Below are 8,960 nucleotides of genomic sequence, written 5' to 3'. Positions count from 1 at the left end.
GGAGAAATGGCTCAGCTGTTGAGAAGGCGCTCTGCTTTTGAGGAGGACCTGAGTTCTGTTCCCAGCACCCACATTGGTGGCTCATGGTAGTCTGTAATTCTAGTAGCTGCAGGGGGATCGGATGCCTCTGGACTCAGGCACCTGCACACATGCATATATCCCAACACACATACACATACACACACACACACACACACTAAGAAAAGTAAATTTATCTTTGTTTTTGTTTTCTAAATCAGGTGGCCCTGGTAAGTATTTTTGTTTGTTATGGATTTTGTCTTTTGAGACAGGGCCTTGCTATATATAGACTGTTTTTGAATTCTCTGTAGCCCAGGCTAGCCTCAGACCTAAGGTGATTCTCCTAACTCATGTGCTACCAAAGCCCAGGGTGAATCATTAGGATTTTGAAATTGCTGAGTTATATAAGTGAACAATAAATGACTAGCCAGTGAGGATGCACTTTTTAAGAGCTGGGACATTCTCTGTCAAATGAATCTGACTTTTTTCTTTGCCTAGGATCCGAAGGTGGTGATTATCCACTCCCTTCTATGATACTGCTGTGATCCCTGTGTTGAAGACATACATCTGCCATTTCATGCTGTTTCAGCATCTACTAGAAAGCCCTTTGAACAGCTCCATCCCATCCCATTCCGTGAGTGGCCCAGCTGTGAGCCTACAAAGCCCAGGCAAGGTTCCTCCTGTCTGTAGGATGGGTTCTCCCTGTGTACATGCAGCCACAGAGCGTGATGCCTGGAGACGTGTGTGTGTGTGTGTGTGTGTGTGTGTGTGTGTGTGTGTGTGTGTGCAGATCTCAAGTTACAGCCAGTGACTGTATGGCGAACCCTCCCTCCCTCCCTCCCATCCAAACCTTTTACCTCCTTGAAAAGGAGCTCACTACTTAAGCAGTCCGTTCTCTGATTCCCTGCTTACACTTAGAACATTTGCTCAGTCAGCCTTGGTGTTAAGGGTGAAGTTTTAGCTCAGGAAAAGATAGCTAGTGCAAGGGGGAAAGGCTGCCTGTCCTCTCTCACGTCTGAGCTCAGCATGGGTGAAGTTCATCTCCGATACTCTGTGCTCTGGGCGCAGCTTAGTGTTTGCTGTGAAAACCAGTTCTGCATGCTCAACCTTGAAAATACACCACTGGACAGAACCTTCCAGAGAGGGAGAAGAAACCTGGCTTTCAGTCCTGGGTTTCTTTGAGCCAAACCCTCCTCCGTTGTCCCCAAATATTTGTTTAACCCTGCTTCAGTTTCTTCATCACTTTATAAATATGTTAAATATGTGAAACTATTTTACTTCTTAGCTTATTAGAGAAAATACTGAGACGGGAGCACATTTCCACAAGAAGTTTATAGAAGAGCACATTGTAACTGTAGACATGACTAATGTGTAGGAATGGTTTTACTACAGATGACCTGAACATTAATGACCAGCTTTACTAGGCTTCTGGTTAGGGGGGTTTATGCAAACAGTGTTTGAGGGAAGAGATGGCAAAGGACAGGCCGGTCCTAGTTTCATTTTTCCTTTAATTTTTAATTATGTGCCTGTGTGTTTGTGTGGGGGTTATGTACATGTCAGTACAGAGCCCATGGCAGCCAGGGTGATGGACCCCCTGGGTCTGGAGTTACAGACAGTTCTGAGATGCCTGATGTGGATGCTGGGAACTGAACTTGGATCCTCTTGAAGAGCAGCGGGCGCTCTTACCCACTGTGCCATCTCCCTAGCCCGTGTTGCAGTTTTTCTGGAATGTTCTGTCATACCTGGGCACAGCACTCCTTGAGCCCGCTCGCTGAGACAGTTGGGAAGGGGGAGGAAGCCAGGCTCCCCTGCTTGAATCCAGCTACTTGTCCCTGCTCTCCGGAGGACAACTGTCTTGGAAATTCATCCTCAATGAGTCCTGGAGGGAGTTGCCAGAGTTAAAGTGTGTGTCAAAGAATGGGCTTTGCCACCTGTGGAGGGTGAAATGCTTTTGCTTTCTTTCAGTATCTTTTTGAAGAGGTGAGGTCCTAACTTGGCAAGAGGCCTTCTGTTAAGCCCGACGTGATCACAGTTTCTTAAACTAACTGAAGAGAACTCTGGTCTTGCTTAGAACTTTCTTCTGTCCTTCCTGCTCTGTCCCATTCTCAGTGGTGATAGTAGAAAAACCTCACTAGCTATATAAGATTACTCAATGCAAGGGGGAAAAAAAAAACCCAAGCAAATCCAAGACCCAAATCAAAACAGCTTAGATGATCGTTTGAGCGAGACTGGTTCTGCAACAGTTGGGAGTGGGTCACCCCAGTGTGTTGACTTAACAGCTGATCTAGGTTATCAACTTTTTTTTAAATTTTGAAATTAGATCTTTCTATGTATCCCTGGCTACCCTACAACTCACTGTGTAGACCAGGCTGGTGTAGCTGGAAGTTTCTTGACCCTACCTGGCCCTGCAGTCCAGCTGCTTATAAAATGATTACACAGAGGCTTATATTAATTACAAACTGTATGGCCTATGGCCTTAGCTTCTTGCTAACTAGTTCTTTCATCTTAAATTAACTCATTCCTATTAATCTATATGTTGCCACATAGGCGTGGCGTTACCAGTCTGCTGGCATCTTGTTGCTCCTTGTGCGGCGGCTGGCGTCTCTCCCTACTCTACCCTTTTCTCTGTCTCTCTTCTTGGATTTCCCACCTGGCTGTAAGCTTTCTTGCCATAGGTCAACAGCTTTATTTATTATCCAATGGGAGCCACACATATTCACAGTATACAGAAAGATATCTGCAAACAGAAAGGGACTGTAAACAGGTCATTTCTAGAAACAATGTTTCCTCAAGGAACAATGGCAACAGAATGCCCCTTCCTTCTGGAGTATGCAGAAGGTGTGGTAAGGGAAAACACTGGACCAACGAATGTAGATCAACAAGGGACAGATAGGGTAATCCTTTGCCTCAGTCTTCGGGAAACTCCCAGAGGGGCCTCATGCAGGCCCCAATAGCAAATCCAGTTCAAACCTTTCCTGCAGTTGTAGAGGAAACCCCTACTCAGAGCAATTAAATAACCAAATGCCTATTGGAATAAGTCATGCTGGTCAGGATGATGAAACAGAGAGAATAGAAAATTCAGGAGAAAACATAAAGAAAATTTTTTGGCAAACTTCTATTAATGAACAAAGACCAAAATTATCGATAAAAATAAATGATGTTTTGTTGTCTGGTCTGGTAGACACAGGTGCGGACATTACCATAATTGCACCAGAATTTTGGCATCCAACTTGGCCTCTTCAGGAGGTAAACGTTCAACTGTTAGGAATTGGGACATTATCTCAGGTGAAACAGAGTGCAAGATGGCTCAAATGTATAGGTCCAGAAGGACAGAGAGGAAAATTGAAACCATATGTAGCTAACATAGCTATGAACCTGTGGGGCCGAGATTTGTTGCAACAATGGAATACTCAGATTAACATCCCTCCAATCTCAGAAACATATCATAAACTAGCACATGTTTCTGAGAGAAATATTAGAAGGCGTTATTCTGAGTGGTCACCAGCCATCCATATTATACAAGAACAGAGCACAACAACTGATGATCTTCCAAAGACATCAACAGCTCTACCTTTAAAATGGTTAACAGACAAGCCTGTATGGGTCCAGCAATGGCCTTTAACAACAGAGAAACTTCAGGCTTTAGAAGAGCTGGTAGAAGAACAGTTAAATGCTCAGCATATTGAGGAATCAACCAGCCCTTGGAATTCTCCTGTATTTGTTATTAAAAAGAAATCGGGTAAATGGAGAATGGTAACAGATCTTAGAGCAATTAACAAAGTAATTTAGCCAATGAGCTCTCTACAATCTGGAATTCCTTTGCCTACTCTGTTACCAAAAGGATGGCCTCTCATAGTTATTGATTTAAAAGACTGTTTCTTTTCAATACCCTTACAAGAAAAAGACAGAGAAAGATTTGCTTTCACAGTGCCTACTTATAATAATTCTCAACCGGTTAAAAGATTTCAATGGAGGGTCCTCCCACAGGGAATGTTGAATAGCCCAACTCTGTGCCAATATTTTGTACAACAGCCATTGGAAGTGATACATAAAAAATTTCCTAAATCTATAATTTATCATTATAGGGATGATATTTTACTAGCTGACTCAAATGCAGATACTTTAGAGAGAATGTTTGAAGAAGTAAAGAAAATTTTGCCTTGCTGGGGATTACAAATTGCTCCTGAAAAGATACAAAGAGGAGATTCTATTAATTATTTAGGATATAAAATAGAGCTACAAAAAATTAGACCCCAAAAGGTGCAAATTAGGAGAGATAGACTACAGACTCTTAATGACTTTCAAAGATTATTTGGAGATATTTCTCATCTAAGAACTATTGTTGGGGTAAAAAATGATGAACTGCATAATTTGTTCAAAACCTTAGAAGGTGACAAGGACTTAAATAGTCCAAGAGAATTATCACCTGAAGCTGAGAAAGAATTGGCCTTGGTAGAAAAGAAAGTACATGAAGGACACGTGGATCGTATTGATCCAAAGCTGGATTGCATTTTGGTTATTTTACCTTCTAGACATTCTCCTACAGGAATAGTAATGCAGAGGGAAGATATTATATTAGAATGGATATTTTTACCAAATAAACCAAATAAAAAATTAAAAACTTATGTGGAAAAAAATCTCTGACTTGATTTGGAAAGGAAAATTGAGACTTCGTCAATTAGCAGGAATAGACCCAGCAGAAATTGTCGTACCTTTAACTAAGGAGGACATTGAAAAATTATGGACAGAAATACCAGTAACACATGTCTTTTCATTTAGTCAGATAGTAACTTGCCAAAAAGGAACATCCCCAAAAATTAGTCTTGGGGAAAGGTTTTTGTTTTTGTCTTTTCGGAAAATGGAGGTTAAGGAATCTGAAGAATACTGGACAAATGAGACAACTGATCAGCTTTGAACTACAAGGTGCTCAGAGTAATTTTGAGATGACTAGCTGAGATGATCCAGTCTCAAAGACTACTTGAATAAGGACTTGAGATGAACCCTGAACTTTGGCATTATACACAGACTGGATAATGAAGGATATGGTTACCTTTCCTAGAATTTGACAATTAACCTAAAATTTTTCTTTCAGGATAAAGATAACTTCGCCCATACTCAGTAGGAAGCAATTTTAAGAATACGACGCCTACATTCCCAAAGAGGTGGTGTGGGGCAGGTGGTTTTTTGATCTTTTTAATGGGTTTTGGGTCTGGGATAATTTTCGTTGTTTAGGGGGTTGGTTACAAGTTGTTGTCAAGGGTTAGGAAAAAGGCTAAGCAAAGGAGGTTAGATTTAAGGTTCTTATTAAAAAAAAGGAAGAAAGAAGAAGAAAAAGACAATTACTAGTTTTAAGTATTTTACATTGGATTGGATTGTTTTATACTGTATACAAGTTATATATATTGGAATTGATATTGTTAGAAAATGCTATATGTATATTTCTAATTGTACTTATACCGTTCATTTAACAATGCAATTTTCTGATCCTTGAATGTTATTATTACCAACTATTAGGATATAAAGAAATGAAAGTTAGTTAGTTATAGTTGAAGATTAGTTAGTTATAGTTGAAAGTTAGTTAGTTATAGTTGAAGATTAGTTAGTTATAGTTGAAGATTAATTAGGATAGAAAGTGAATGAGATACATTTTGGACTTAACAAAATAAGATAATGAAATTATTTTCTCTGAATTTGTCAAATACAAATGGACTAGAAATTATTTAGACATTGTATATAGTTATTGTACTTTTGTATGTAGTTTTTCTTTTGTTAGTTATAACCTTTTTCTTTTCTTTTTATTAAATTAGAAAAGGAGAAATGTGGTGATAAATAAAGTTGCCTGGGTTCAGAGCTATTAGAGCCATAGCAAGTGTGTAGCAGTGGTGGTGTACGCCTTTAAGGACCTGGAGGGCGGTACATACAGGCAGTGACGAGGCAGTCACATGATTGGGTTTACAACCAATCAGAAGCCAGAACAGAGAGACTATAGAGACAGACACACAGGAAGGAGGGCTCCTTTTTCGGAGAGCTCTTTTGGCTGAGGAGGATCCCTGAATCAGAAAGGGTGAGGCTCTTGGCTCTGACCTCTTGGCTTTCTTCTCTGAATCGGCTCTGTGTTCTTCTGTCTGATAAAACCGTTGGCTACATCTACACTGAATTACATCTACAGTCAACAGCTTTATTTATTATCCAATGGGAGCCACACATATTCACAGTATACAGAAAGATATCCCACAGCACTTCCCCTTTTCTGTCTAATCAAAAGGAAGGTTTTAACTTTAACATAGTAAAATTATATATAACAAAACAGTTATCAAGCAAGAATTACAATATCTAGTCTATTTGTATTTGGCAAAAGTAAAGAAAATATTCTATCATCTATCCTATTTTTGTGGGTCTAAAATTTTATATCTAATTTATCTTTTATTACGACTAAGGAAAACTATGATTATAACTATCTAGTCTTCAACTTCATCAAAGACCCCAGAAGGATATAATAGTATTAAAGTAAACAGGAAGTAACTTCCAAAATTCTAGAAATGACAGAAACATCTGGCTGCCTGGATAGTCACCCAAAGTTCCTCTGTAATGTTGGGGCATCCATCTTCAGCCTACAGGCCTAGAGTCTCTGGCATAGCTTTCAGTGAAGCAGGAAATTTGAAGAACTGTTCCACCCATTCTGGCAAAGTTCATCAGTCACTTCAGTTTCTTCTGTGAAGCAGGAACCTAAAGGACCATCTTGCCTTGCATAATTCAGTGGTCACCTTCCTATGGGTCCTGCATGTCCAATCAATACAACGTTTTGTCAAGCAGTCCAGGCAAGAATAGTTTCTTGCCCAAATGGCTTAACTTTTGCCATAAGGAAAGTAAACTCCATATGGAGTTTCTTCAATGTCCATTATCTTCTCTGAAGTAGATTGGTACTGCCAGGAGCAGACATATCTCAGTGTCCAGAAAAGTATAAGTTCTTAAAACATTTTATTTGTTTGTTTGTTTTTGTTTTTTTCGAGACAGGGTTTCTCTGTGTAGTTTTGGTGCCTGTCCTGGATCTCGCTCTGTAGACCAGGCTGGCCTTGAACTCACAGAGATCCATCTGGCTCTGGCTCCTGAGTGCTGGGATTAAAAGCGTGTGCCACCACCTCCTGGCTTCTTAAAACATTTTAAATGCCATATTTTGTAGGTCTTTGAAGTGTTTGAAGATTACCTACCTAATTTAAATATATCTATGTATACCCAGGAAACTTAACTAACATAATTAAGTTTTGACTGTTACAGATGACTATTAATTCGTATTTCTTAACTATATATTACATTTTTAAATGAGCGGCATAAACAATACTTTAAACAAGATAGAAATTATATATATATATATATATATATATATATATATACACACACACACACACAGTATAACACAATTAACTTTAAATTTTATCAATAGCCTGAAATCCATACCAATGTAAAATATTTTGAGATTAACTGTTGTTTCTTGGATTAAAGCAGATTCAATAATCTACCCTTTTATCCTATCATTTCTACATCATACATTTCTATACCCTATCCCCCTTCTTCTTTTAGAAAGAGATTGACCATGACCAATAATAATTTGTAACCAAACCCTTAAACAAAAACAAACATCCATAATCCATTATTTTGGCAGGGGTGGGGGTGGGGAATAGTTCTCTAGGCTACTTCCTGCTGATTGGAGGCGCTGTTAATCTTATGAGGATCCTGAGAAAATTCAAGATAATGGTCAAGTTCTGGAAAGACCATCTATAACCTTTGTTGATAGATACCATCTGTAAAGGTTCATGAGGTCTGGCTTGATCAAATCTGATCCATCTTAACCTGGAACAAATCCATAGCCTCTTGCTTCCTGTGTAAACAAAAGCAGAGCCTCCTTTCCAAAGCAACATATCTATAGATCCAAATTTTGAAGTCAAGATACCTTTAAAATATATATATTAGTTTAACTCAGCAGTCTTTACAACAAATGTCTCCAGTTAAAAATCCCAAAGACAACACAATCTAGACTCTCTGTATAATTTCCATCTTTATGTGGCTTATTATTTTTTATATATTATTTTATTTTTTAAGACTTTTATTTTTATGACTATCTGTATATCCTTTCTCTTCTCTCTTTCAAGCCTACGTACCTTTTACACACACTGTAAGCTGTTTAGCATTTTATTCCATCTAGATCTGCCTTATTGTGAATCTATAATCCTTTTCTGGCCAGGAGAGATTTTAAACTGTTAATCTACATAGCTAGGATGGAAATGGCTACTGACTCCGCCCCCTCAGCTTCCCAGCATGGTGGAGGTACCTTTACAGCCAGCTCTGGAAACCAGTGGGTCTGTGCCTCCATCCTGCAGTGTGTAGCCCAGAAAACTTTTTTTTCTTTTATTATCTGTACTAGCAAAAGCTAAATCCACCATGCAGTGTGTTTCTTGGCTTAGAGACACCTCTGTGTACTGTAGCAGGAATCTGCCATACTGTAGGTCAAGCCCACAAGCCATGAACCCGCCACACTGAAGCTGTGGGGTCTGTGTATCACAGCTTGCCTGAGAGACACAACTAGGAAGCATGCTTTTAGCTGCATTTTTTTGAAGCTTTCTCAGGTTTTGGGTGGAAATTTTTGCTACCATGTCTGGGTGCCAAATGTAGCCGGATGTTTCTTGGTCCTGCCCAGCCCTGCAGTCCCGCAGCTGCTTATAAAATGATTACACAGAGGCTTATATTAATTACAAACTGTATGGCCCATGGCTTCAGCTTCTTGCTAACTAGCACTTTCATCTTAAATCAACCCATTCCTATTAATCTATATGCTGCTACATAGCTGTGGCATTACCCGTCTGCTGGCATCTTGTTGCTCCTTGGGTGGTGGCTGGCATTTCTCCCCACTCCACCGTTCTTCTCTCTGTCGCTCTACTTGGATTTCC

This window comes from Peromyscus eremicus, chromosome 14 (assembly GCF_949786415.1).
Source record: "Peromyscus eremicus chromosome 14, PerEre_H2_v1, whole genome shotgun sequence".
NCBI classification, from domain to species: domain Eukaryota; kingdom Metazoa; phylum Chordata; class Mammalia; order Rodentia; family Cricetidae; genus Peromyscus; species Peromyscus eremicus.
The sequence above is the reverse complement of the archived record's forward strand: the minus strand, read 5'-3'. Positions refer to the sequence as shown.